Source organism: Euphorbia lathyris, chromosome 4 (assembly GCF_963576675.1).
Source record: "Euphorbia lathyris chromosome 4, ddEupLath1.1, whole genome shotgun sequence".
Classification (NCBI taxonomy): Eukaryota; Viridiplantae; Streptophyta; class Magnoliopsida; order Malpighiales; family Euphorbiaceae; genus Euphorbia; species Euphorbia lathyris.
In genome coordinates this window covers 49,452,312-49,465,761 of record NC_088913.1, presented here as the reverse complement: position 1 = coordinate 49,465,761, position 13,450 = coordinate 49,452,312, and the positions used below count along the sequence as shown (strand labels likewise).

The 13,450-nt window shown below is 32.5% G+C and overlaps 1 long non-coding RNA gene across 5 annotated transcripts; it reads left to right on the top strand.

Annotated features, from left to right (window-relative positions):
* Positions 1 to 3,466: 3,466 nt before the first annotated feature.
* Positions 3,467 to 13,229, top strand: LOC136226221 (uncharacterized). 5 transcript variants are annotated; one of them, XR_010687635.1, is made up of 5 exons: positions 3,467 to 4,251; positions 4,528 to 4,586; positions 4,671 to 6,305; positions 8,082 to 8,155; positions 10,880 to 12,900. It is a non-coding gene; the product is annotated as an uncharacterized lncRNA (long non-coding RNA). The 5 variants fall into 5 exon arrangements; XR_010687636.1 differs by lacking the exons at positions 8,082 to 8,155; positions 10,880 to 12,900 and adding an exon at positions 12,919 to 13,229 and having other exon boundaries at positions 3,468 to 4,251; XR_010687633.1 differs by lacking the exon at positions 8,082 to 8,155 and having other exon boundaries at positions 3,468 to 4,251; positions 10,880 to 12,899.
* Positions 13,230 to 13,450: the final 221 nt, after the last annotated feature.

The window sequence follows — 13,450 nt, the reverse complement described above, 5'->3', positions numbered from 1 at the left end:
GTAATGGGAATGTAATTCCCCTAAACAAAGGAATGATCATTCCCTCCTTAATACATGTTAATCAAAATTGATTCCAATGGAATGAAAGAAAAACAGTTATTTTTCCACTAACTCTGTAACTTGCACGATTTGTATCATGGTGTTTGAGTTTTTTTTAATTCATTTTATCTTATATGTTAGTTAGTTTTTTTTTATATATTGTCTTATTTCTTTTTAATATATGATTATATCATTACAAATTTATATTAATATTATACTTTTTTAATATTTTGTATAATATAAATTAATTTTTATTTTTCAGGTGTTAATTATTAATAATTTTAGTTTTTATTTACTTGTTAAATATATTATTATTATTATCTAATTAATTTTAATTTTGTTGTATTCTGATTCCGATTCTAAAATTTGAACCAAACACTTGTAAAAGTAATTGAATTCCCATTCCGGATTAAACCAAACAAAAAAAATAAATAGGCATTCTGATTCTGATTCCGTAGCATTCCGATTCCAATTCCAATTCCGATTCCAAAGTTTGAACCAAACACCCCCTTAATCATTTTCGGAAAGCTCAATTTTTCTTTTCTAATAACAGTGTAATTTTCTGTCAGTTTGGATTTTTTTTTCAACTTTATCATTTTCTATATAATATATTCACTAATTTTTGTTAATATTTAAGTTTAAATTGAAATACTTTTTCTATCAAGAAAAAAAAAATTGAATTAAAATTTATACTATAAAAATAAAATTAAACTATTTTACATGATAATGGTAGGGTAAATTACATACGTGGTGTACAACATTTACCTGTGTGCACAACCAAAATTTTATCACACTAAACTGTACAATCTTTTAGTAACATCCTACTAATATGTACAGCAGGTAAAAATGACTGGTCAATGCTCATTCAACGCGCCTCCTCAGCTTTGACCGGTCAAAAAGTCAAAAAAATTGAACCGCTTAATATAAAATTACTTCTATACCCCTATATCTCCATATCTTCATCTTCTTCCCTCTATTTCTTTCTCTCTCTTCAAATTTCTTTCTCTCTCTAACATCTCTCCATAAAATCAATACCATCAAATCTTTGTAGGAAACTTCAAATTTCTTTCTCTCTTTAACCTCTCTCCATAATATAGTGATTGACGAAGAAGCATTTGATAGAACTATAGAGAATTCGAGAGATTCATAAAACCTCACAAAACTCTCTTATTGTATTGATTTCATGGAAGGAAATATATAGAGAAGAAGTGATTGATTTTATGAATCTTAAAAATTAATTTTGGATTTGTTTTTAAATCCCTCTTGATTTTATTACCATAGACAGAACATAATTTCTGTCCTAAATATATTCTCTGATATTTTTTTTATCATTGGGGATTTCTTGTAAGTCAATATAAAGATAAAGTAAATCTCAAATATTAATCATTTATGATTTGGGATCCTCTCATGTGTTGGCCGTTGTCAGATGCAATTCTTAAATTCCCCTTACAGATATGTTTACAGCTGCTTTTGATGGGTATTTACTGGTAAAATCTTCCCGATTTCAAAATTTATTGATACAAACTTTTGCTGATGCAATTCTAATATACAAAATCTGTCTGTTTTCCAAAGTTTGATTTGCCTAAATGCAATTCTTCAATCTCTCCAATCTCTTTTCTCAATTCCCATTGTAATAGTCCTCCTAAAACAGATGGTGCTTTCTCCAATCTCAAACCAGGCACTTTTAACTCTTTTTCGAAACTACTGCAATTTCGTGCTTCTAAAACTATGCTTAAACACACCATATCTCATTATAAGAAGCTCTCTGGTTTGGCAGTGGCTGAGGAGGAGGAGGAGGTGGTGTTGGAGGAGGAGGAGGAGACAACTTTTGGGTTTGGTGAAATTGTAAGAGAAATAAATAGAAGGAAGAAATGGTGCAAAGAAGAAAGAGTAGGAGTAGCAGTAAGGACAATTTGGAAAAATTAGAGAGAGAGAGGAAGGGAAAGATAATATATTGAAAGCTTTTAGAAAGAGAGAGAAGAGTTAGAGAGAAATGTAGTGGGTTCTATTTTTTTCAATTTGGAAGGGATGAGGGTATTTTAGTAATTCCATATTAGGGATGTGAAATTTTTACTTTTAAAATCGTCAAAATATTGATGTGGCAATGTTGACTTGCGTTGACCAGTCATTTTTACCAGTTGTACACTTTAGTGGGAGGTCACTAGAAGGTTGTACAGTTTAGTGTGATAAAATTTTGGTTGTACACCAAAATGTGATTACGGATAAAAGTTGTACACCACGTATGTAATTTACCCGATAATGGTAATACCAATCTTCCGAACTTTTGTTATTATCCTCCAATTCTATATCATCAACGAAAAAAGATAAATAGCCGGAGAAAAGAGCATAACCGCCGCCTCCTCTTTTCCTCTTCTCACAAAGTCTTTTTAATCCATCTAATTTACAAATTTTTTTACTTTATTGATCTACTTTGAGGAGGATCAATGAAGGTTGTCTTCCTTCTTCTTCCTCCTATAGAATTAGGTTTATGTTTATGTTTTTTTTGTTATTGTTACTTTTATTTTATTTGTATCAATATATTTTATTTGATCTTCTATATTCGTCTACTGTTATGTCGTTTATACCTTTTTTGGATTTAGCAAGAGCGGAAACGGTTTATTTTATTCGTGAATCAATAAATCTACGTGGTTGCAACAAAAGAAAGGACTTAGATCCAAATGTTTTCGAATGACCTAAATGATGAAATTTGGATTGTAGATGCTTTTCTACAAATTTAGATTTACGAGAAGTATATATTTCATTGTTGTTTTGTGTTTTTTTATACATTTTATAGTTTTCTTTGCTCTTTATAACCGTTTCATCCATTCGTAGATCTTGTATTGGCTTTAGCCTGTACGATGTCTTATTCCCCCACTATTTGCTTGTTGTATTTCTCATTTTTTCATCTAATGAAGATACAAACATTTTTCTAAAAAAAAATACCAATCTTCCACAAAAACTTTAAGAGCAAATTTGATTTGTATCTTTAATTATTTTTATTTATTTTTACAATATTATTGTAATTTATCTTCAATTCAAATGTGATTATTAGAGCCGTAAGTTTTTCATTAAGATTAATAAAATATTAATCATACTACTAAAATGATTAATTTTTTCTTTGATATTTATCTGCTAAAACTCTAATTTCCATACAAAAAATTCTATTGCTTTTATAATTATTATTGACTAATTCCAATTATTTACATTAATACTAAAATACAATATAAGTATATAGAAAGTAAACTGATAAGACTTAGATTTGTACATGGAGTCTTAAACCTGACTTAGACTTGAATAGAGAGTCTTAATCTTATTCCACGTAGGAGTCGGCTAGGATTAGCCGAACCCCTCTTATATAAATACGTGTGTAATCTTCATTATCATCCTTCTCTTTCTTTGTTTCCGCCGACCTGCAAACACTACAAAAAAAACACCCCTATACCAACACTTTTGCAAATGCACTTTTAAAAAGTGTCACTATGAAAACCCTACTCATTTACTTTTATTAATTATCCTTAATCTCATTTTTACCCTGTAGAGCTAATTTCATTTATTTATTTATTCTGAAATGGATGAAAAACACAAGTAATGTAAAAGGCCCATTTTTGGGATGAAAAACATGCGGGATGGACAATGCATTTATGCTAATAAGTTTCTCCACCCAATCGCGGCTCTTCTAAGGATTCTTCGGGAAACACTTGCCTTACCGAAATGTTTCAGGAATATGGTGCGAGGAGTACTATGGGTTCCCGACGTGGAGTCTAGTGGGGAATCGGAGGGCGACAAGGTCCAATTTTGGATCGGGGCCGCCGGAGCGTTGTGGTGTGACGTTTCGATCTATTTGTTTCATAATTTTTCTTTAGTTATTGAATGCATATCTTGATATTTATCCAGATCTAGGGTTTGCGATCTGTTTTTTCCCTAATCTTAAATCGTCCAATTCCTCCTTGATTTTGAGGAGCAGAGCAAAAAAGATACCAATGGTTTAAGATTTTCAATGAATTACGCAATACTCATGCGTCAGGTCTGAATTCTTCATTCTTTCTAGGTTGTGTTTCTCTTCTAGTTCTACTTGTTTTCATGAATTATATCTTTATTGATCCGGTCTTGTAAATTTCGATCTCTATTTCTCCTAATCTAACGGTATGCACAATGGGATTGGTAAATTGATACACAACGTTTTAAGGGCTCATGCTACGGAAATGAAGATTGGTAAGTCTTTCATTGAAAGCTTTTGAATTTGGATTTTCAGGAACTTGCTGTTTATGTCGTGTATGATTGCTTACCAGTTTGATTTTCTTGGGGAATTAAAACTTTTGGGGTATATGGACTGTACATGTTTTAGTTATTAGTGTATGATCCTATCATTGGGAGTTATTTGAGTCCACTTTTTTTTATACATTCATGTTCATTGAAGAACTTTAATTGATAGAACAATATAGATAGATGCTATTCTAATCAATTTGTGGCAAAAATGTCAATTTACAGAGTGTTGATAATGAGATTGTGCTGCGGGAACTAAAAATGAAAAGCAATCTCATGGAGAGGTTTGTGTTTCCCCGTGCTCTTTTCTTGATTTTTAATCTGGATGATGTTGCCATTCTTACTGTATTGAAATGTTCCTTGTGCAGGGTAGTGTTGACATCCTTTAGAAATACCATGTTCCTGAATGTGATATTTGGTTCATTAAGTTCTCCTGTTATTTCCATTAAAATGCAGCTGCTATAGCCTATAGGTAATGAAATGTAGACTTGAAAATTTTGTTCCCTAACTGCCATTTTAACTCATTTTACTTCCCAAATGAGTACATATCCTATAGGTATGTGAAATTGATACTTGCATGGTTTATACATGGTTGTAATTGCTTTTTTCCTGAAAGCTCACTAATCAAATGTGTTTGTTGTAGTCCTTTTATAAAGGAAAGAGAAGAGCGCTGATACCACCTTCTGTGGGATATATAAATGAAAACTTGAAACCAGTTCCTGATGACATATAAATATAAGCTTTTTTGAAACTTGAATGAATCCCACTCGTTCTTTTTTCCTTATTTGCGTCATTTACAACCTTTTTTTTTTGCAATTTGGTCCTTGATGAAGCCTTCTGTCCCATTCAGACATTTTGTGAAGCTATTAACTTTACATCTGAATTGTGGATTTGTTTATCCAAGGGTTGGTCCTATGAATTCCGAGTTAAATCAAATGGAGGATTTTGTTGTGAAACATGTGCAATCAAGTGAGTGTTCTAAGCCTAAACAGACTATCTATCTTCTGAATGGCATAATGAAATTGTTGGTTGGTTGAGGTCAAAGAGTTTTGTGTAAGTCATTCCATTCCCATAATATGGATTTTGGAATTTGATGATCATAAATTTCTTGAGGGTCTGGGGTTGTCTTGCTAAAGTTGCTTTTCCATCTTTTAGAAAACCCAACGTAGAGCCAAAAACCTTTGATTGTGTTTTTATTGGATATGCTTCTAATAGTGTTGCCTTTAGATTTATGGCACTAAATGACTATATCATGTGTGAATCTAGAGATGCAGAATTCTTTGTAAATATTTTTCCTTTAAAGAAAAATCTTGTGTGTGATGATGTTGGTCCCTCTAATTCTATACTTGCTAGTGATTCTCTTGCTTCTAGTTCTTTGGACAAACATGATGAATGTGAACATGACTAGAAGAAGTAAAAGAAGGAAAATAGCTAATAGCTTTGGACCCGACTTTGTTTCCTCTTTTCTGTTAGAAAATTCAGATAGAATAGATGATGTTTTTATGTCTGTCTATCTAATAGAAGAAGATCCTAAGACATATAAGGAGACCATGACCTCTGTAGATGCTAACTTTTGGAAAAAGGCAATAAAAAATGAATTAGAATCTATTATGGTAAATCACACTTGGGATCTAGTCTCTTTGCCTAAAGGGTCCAAAACTATAAAACTTAAATGGATCTTCAAAAGGAAAAGAAGACTTGATGGATCTATTGAAAAGTTCAAAGCTAGATTAGTTGTCGTAGGCTATAGTCAAAAGAAAGGAATTGACTATTTTGATACTTACTCTCCTGTTACTAAAATTTCTACTATTAGAATCTTAATTGCAATTGCAGCAATACATGGCGGTACATCAGATGGATGTAAAAACAACTTTTCTAAATGGTGATTTAGAAGAAGAAATTTATGTGCAATAGCCTGAGGGAAATGTTGTACCTGGTCAGGAAGATAACGTATGCAAACTAAGGAAGTCACTGTATGGCCTGAAATAGGCACCCAAACAATGGTATGAAAAGTTTAACTCCACTTTACTTTCTGATGGGTACATAGTTAATGGATCAGATACATGCGTTTATTCTAAATCATTTAGATCAAATTATTTGATTGTATGTCTTTATGTGGATAATATGCTTATCTTATGCACTAATTTAGAAGTAGTGAATAACACCAAAGCCTTCTTATCATCACAATTTGACATGAAAGACATGGGAAAAGCTGATGTAATTCTTGGTGTCAAAATTACAAAAACTGAAAATGGTTTTTCTTTAGGACAATCACATTATGTTGAGAAATTATTGAAAAAGTTTGATAGCTTTGATGTAGTGCCAGCTAGAACTGAAGAAAAATAGGCAAACGTTTAGCAGCGGAAATATAAAAATTTTAACATTTTTCCATTAACCCAAGATCCGTTAATCGTTATTTCATATAAAGAGGGATAGAAGGAAATACCTTTTGATGTTCTATCGACCGTTGCAATCGAAGTGCCCACAACTTTTACTTCGAGTTCCCGAGCACAAGACAAAAACACAATTCAAAACCAAGTTAGAATTCAACCGTATGAAAGCAATCAAGAATAGATTGCCTCTAATTAATCAACACAAGATCAAGGAATAGAGAAAGAGATTAATAATCAATCGAAACGGAAGGAAGCGGTGAATAATCTCGTCCTCAACAGGGGGTTGAAATTCTCTCTCTTCGGTAGACAATGGCTTGGCCGAAATTTACATATAAGGGGGTATATATACACTCTTGTATCTAAACCCTAGTTAGATAGAATTAGGTTACTGAATAAGAATTTAATTCGGAATATAATTCTTATTTATTATCTATAATTATATCTTAATATAAAGATAATAATAATAACCTTTTAGGATAACAATAGGAGCAATTTAATCTCATTAAACCTCCTAACTTATTTATCAACTACATCCTTGAACTGAATCTTATGACTATGGATAATGTCAAGTCACATATAGCGATACGTTCGTTTTATTTGTACAGGCCGAGTTAACTCCAATTAGATAGGTTAAGTGAAATCTGCATTTCAAGTCTTAAGCTATCACCTTGCAAGGATTTAGAGTCAAGTCTTCCACAAGCGATCCTTGGACGTATCTCCCATTTATCGGGAGTGACAAATGCTCAATCCAATGTATAACTATCCTGCAATTACTTCCTATGATACCCAACGCCTGTCGTTCACACCCCAGAGTCATCTCTGTTATGGATCGTGTTACAACAAGATCAAAGCATCACATTCCATAATCCAGAATCACTAATTAACATTCCTTTGAGTCTGAGGATTACTTATACCTATTAATACCAATGAGATGAACAAGTGACAAGGATAAATCTACCCATCCTGTTATCTCAAGTCGGGTCCCCAATCCTAATGAACTCCCTTCCATTGGATCCACGTAACTGTCCAGATATCTGCATATCTGAAGCTTGTGAGATCAGCTTTCTGTCTCGACAGAAGACATTGGGGTGGTTTTAAGTTTATTAGTTGACATATTACTTGACTTGGGGTGGTTTTAAGTTTATTAGTTTATATTACTTGACTTGGGGTGATTTTAAGTTTATTAGTTTATTATAAAGTCTCGTCTCACTTCATACTTGTATGAACACTTTATAATCACTTTAAACAAACTTAGGGATTTCCTTTTATTAGACTTATTTAGTTCTTAAAAGAGGTTGCCTTTATATAGTTTATGAAACTATATCTATTTAAAACAAATGATGTAAAGAACACTTCATTTACATTAAGTTTATATGCTGTAAATAGATTGAGTAGATATACTCACAGTCCAAATGATGAACATTGGAATGCACTTCGTCGTTTACTTCAATACTTGAGAGGTACCATGAATTTTAATTTGCATTTTAATAAATTTCCTGCTGTTTTAGAAGGATATTGTGATTTAAATTGGTCATCCAAAAATGATTTGGTGTGTTCCACTAATGGTTATGTTTTCATTTTGGGTGGTTGATGCTCGTAAAATATATATCATTTAATAGGACAAGTGTATCCTATCGCAACAAGTAATATTTTGCTAAGCACGAGATCGAACCACAAAGACTATTTGTTACAACTAGCAAATCTACCTAGAATGATCTAATTGTTTAGAGGGTTGGATAAATGTTTGGGTTTTTGATAACTAACTAATTGAATTAAATGAATTGAAATGACAAAATAAGGTGAACAAGTGACAGGGTAGAAGGTGAATTAATAGATGACACAACCTAGGCTGAGGAATCCTTTGATTAAATCCTATGTATGGGTTTAGAGAGTTCAAATTTATGTTTTACTAATGATTGAAGGTAATTGTCCTAAATGAAAGACTAATGTGATCAGTATTGTCCTTCCTATTCACATGCATTCGGGTGACGGCTTGATTAGGCATATACCCTAGGTCATGCAAAACATTAGGTTTATTGACAACTAAGGCTAAAGCCGTAGCCCAACCACAAAGCCTCATTCCTAGTGGTCTCTAGCGAAGTCAGGTTAATACAAATTCGGTATAGACGATTTCGTGGTCAGGTTCTCATCTATCTATAATCCTATTTAATGCCAGGGTCACAAGCATTAAGCACATTATATACATAAACAGCCTAGTTGATCATTATCAATGTTCATTCTAGCATAAATCCTGTTCCTAACAATTTCTAAGCATTAAGCATGCATAAACTGATCAATTAAAGGTCTTAGATTCCTAATCATACATATTCATACAATCAATTTCATCCCCATCCCAAATTGGACGGGGATCAGTTCATAGACAAACTAATCATAATAGGAGGAAATCATGAATAATGGAAAACATCCACAATAAATTATAAAAGCAAAAGATAAAAGAGAGAGATAGAAATCTAAAACCCGCTTTGTCTGATTCGATTATAAAAATAGAAGATGAGGAGCTTCTCCCATCAATCGTTCTTGAAATAAAATAACAAAATAGAAATAAACCTAATCTAGAAAGCAGGAAAATCTAATCTAAAAACTAAAAACTACATTGTGGATGAGAGAAAGCCCTAGCGGCTCTCTGATTTATTAAGTGGCTAATCCCCCAAATAATGAAGATTAGCTCCCTATTTATAGAGTTAGGGAGAAACCCTAATGTCTCCGGGGGCAAAACAGGCAATTCCAATGCGTTTTAGTGGATTCTGGGGCAGATTTGCGCATTTCAGCGCCTCATCTCGTCGAGACAGGGGTTGTCTCGTCGAGACATGCCTTGTCTCGTCGAGACATATCTCGTCGAGACACTTATGTGTCTCATCGAGACAGGTGCCAGAATGGGCAGAACTTTCGATTTTTATCTGTTTTGGTCCATGAACTTCTGAAAAGTGCTCTGATGGTCCATGTGCTTCCGAAAAGTGCTTTAATGGTCCCTGATGAATCCTAAAAGTGCTCTAATGGTTCATGAGCTTCCGAAAAGTGCTCTAATGGTCCCTGAGAAGTCCGGTAATTCCCCAATAGGCTTTGGTCTGGTTCGAAAATGCACGAAAAGTCCCAAAAAATCCCTGAAAACACAATAAATGCCAAAAATAAAGGAAATTGCTAATTTTAACTGAAAACCAACAAAACAATACTAAAATTAAAAGGAAATAAAGAAAAAACGAACTAAAAGGATCCTAAAAACCCTATACAAATGGGAGCTATAAGTGGTGGTGTCGTTTCTTGGAGATCATGTAAACAAACCTGTATTGCACGCTCAACCATGGAATCAGAATTTATAGCACTAGAACTAGCTAGTCAAGAAGCAGATTGGTTGAGAAGTTTATTGGCAGATGTCTCATTGTGGGGGAGATCTAATGCACCTATCTCACTTCATTGTGATTCTCAGGCAGCCATAACTTCAAAAAATAGTGTCTATAACGGAAAGAAAAGACACATTCGCATTAGACATAGTGCAATAAGATAACTCTTAAAACATGGGGTAATTGCCTTAGATTTTGTGAGATCAGAGAAGAATCTAGCTGATCCGTTCACCAAAGGGTTACCTAGAAGAATTGTTCTAGAAATGTCAAGGGGAATGGGCTTAAAGACCTGATAACTTGTGGAAAAATCCTTGATCGGAGCACTTCCCTGTGAGGCGCCGTTGGGATCGGCCGGAGACACTCTGATGCCAAAGTCAGTAATATTTCTGAGAATAAACTATAAGCACAAAAGTAGAGCAATCAAATTTTGTGAAAAGGGAATAAAAGAACTCATTTATTAGATGAAATAAATGAATGTGTTGAAAAAAAAGGAGGGAGGAAGATGAAATTCGGATTGGGGTAGAGCAATCCGCACTCGATGTGTGGAAGGAAGGGTTTCGTTATGTAGTTAATAGTTTTTTCGATTGAGAAGAGCAACAGAAGATGCTTATAGCTAAATGGTTAGGTATGATGTGCACTGCGTAACCAATATTAGGTTCAATCCTTGGTTTCTCCATAAAAACGTTTTATTTTTCGATTTAGCATTCAATATTGAGCAATAAACGTCTTCATATTTGAAATCCAATTTTTTTTCCAATTTGTAATTTATCCTCGAATAAATACATTGGACATTTTGAGTGAAATAAGTCATTGTGATTGAAACAGAATTCTTGTGAGACGTTAAGCTCGACAACGGTTGGATTCGAACAATCGGCATGAGCTTACAATACGTAACGTAACGTAATTTGTTAACTTACAATGACGTTTCTTAGCTCGAATCAAACAATTTTAGATAGAATACGTCCTGTGTCAATGTTGAGTTGCTTCAAACACAAGTAAGGTCTTGTCCAAGTTAGTATTTTTTATTAGATTCTCAAATCGTATTGTAATTTATTCTCGAATAAATACATTGGACATTTTAGAGCGAAATAAGTCATTGTGATTGAAACAAAATTCTTGTGAGACGTTAAGCTCGACAACAGTGGGGTCCGAACAATCGGCATGAGTTTGATTATTTATTTGAAATAAAAACTTATATTTTTATAGTTTGATTATTTATTTTCAGTTAAAAATAGAGTATTAGTATGCTTTTGTTAAAACGTGATTTACTAGTGGTATAAGGACAAAATTATCAACAAAATAATTAAAAAAAAGAAATCATTCAAATAAGTGATTTAGATGAAATACTTATTTTAATTCCCTTTAAAAGCATTAGGACACTTGTAGATCTCAATATGGATCAATTTTTTTGAAAAGGGAATAAAGAAACTCATTTATTAGATGCAATAAATGCATGTGTTGAAAAAAAAAAATGCAGTGAGGAAGATGAAATTTGGATTGGGGTAGAGCAATTTGCACTCTATGTGCGGAAGGAATGGGTTCGTTACGTAGTTAATAGCATTTTTGATTGAAAAGAGCAATAGAAGATGCTTGTAGTTAAATTGGTTGGTAGAATGTGCATTGAGTAACCAAGACTAGGTTCGATCCCTGGTTTCTCCATAAAAAAATTATTTTTTGATTTTTCATTCAATATTGAGCAATAAACGTCTTCGTATTTGAAATTAAAATTCAATTTTTTTTGTTTTCCAATTTAATCCCTGCATTGGGATCCAAAATGATATTAATATCTAAACTATCTAGAAAATTGAACAGCTATTAAACCAAAGCAGAAAAATTGTTGTTTTTTTCCTCCTTTTTTTTATGACATTTGCATAAGAAATTCACAGTTTAATATTATTATTTTTTTAAATCAATAATAATCAGATTACAATCAGACAGTATATATCCATGAACCATCTTAAAAAATAAAATTAATATAAAATGGATAAAAATTTAATAAATGCAATAAGAAAACGTTTTCTTTATGGACATATACAAACACGAAACAGAACTACAGTTTAATGAAACTTAAGAAATAAATTCATTATGAAGTAAAGAGGAACACAAACATCAATTCAGAAATTAACCGAGTAATATTAATGAAATCGAAACCAAGTTGCTAGTCGAAATCAGCAAGAAAAATCCATTAATGATTGAGGGACAAGGATGAATTTTCCGGCCACCGTGATGAATTTTCCGATGAATTTTCTAGATTTAATAAATACAATAAGAAAACGGTTCCTTCATGGACATATACAAACACGAAACTGAAGGATGAATTTTTCGACCACCATGATGAATTTTTTGGCCACCGTGATGAATTTTCCAATGAATTTTTCAGATTAATCTATTTGGAGATGGATGCTAATGAAGAAGAAGACTAATGAAGAAGAAAGAGTAATTACAAAGAGAGAGAAAAATGCAATTTACAAGATAAATCATTTATTATGACTATTAATTACATTAAATGATCACACCATTAGATCAAAATCAATGGTTGGGATTTTGCATCCATTTAGAGGTCTGGATGGTTACTGATACCATTAAGATCAACCCCATATATATATATATATATATGGGGTTGGTTTTAATGGTGAGCACTAAATTATCTCCATGTGTGGTGAGCAATTAATATCCATTGGATCAAAATCTAATGGTCCATAATTTAAGTTGGCATTTAATATTAAAAAGGTTTTACCTGCTGACATGTAGGTTGTAATTTAAAACCGTGTGCATTTTAAAAACCGAATTATCTCTCATCAATTAATATCATCTTCTCTTTCTCTTTCCAAATTAATGCATAACGTTGAATTATGCAACCAAAGGAATGTGATTTCTCTCTCATGGCAGCCATTGACGATGCTAAATCAACCTTAGGCAGACTTTTTTCGACCGGAATCAATCTCAGGCAGTGTCAAAATGATCGGAATTAATCCCAGGCAGTCTCAAAGTGATCGGAATTAATCTCAGGCAGCCTCTATTCGACCAAAACTAATCTTAGTTTTAGATTAATCGTTTACCACTCTATTTCAATCCTCATTGATAAATAAATGGATTGAAAATGCAATGTAAAAAAATGTTGTTTCGATATCATATTAGAGAATATACATAAGAGGTTGTCTTATTATCAATCAAATATGAAGCATAGCCGAAATTCCAGTCATCTGTGTCATTTGGATATGAGTAAATATTTGTGATAAGTAAACAATGTAAAACAAAAAAAAATGATGTATTATAATTTGGTGTTACCTTTTAGCATATAGAATATATTGTCAAACGAAGATGTCTTCTTATGTGTTAAATACTAAAAAGAAGATGTCTTCTATGGAATAATTCATATATACAAACTGTTATAAA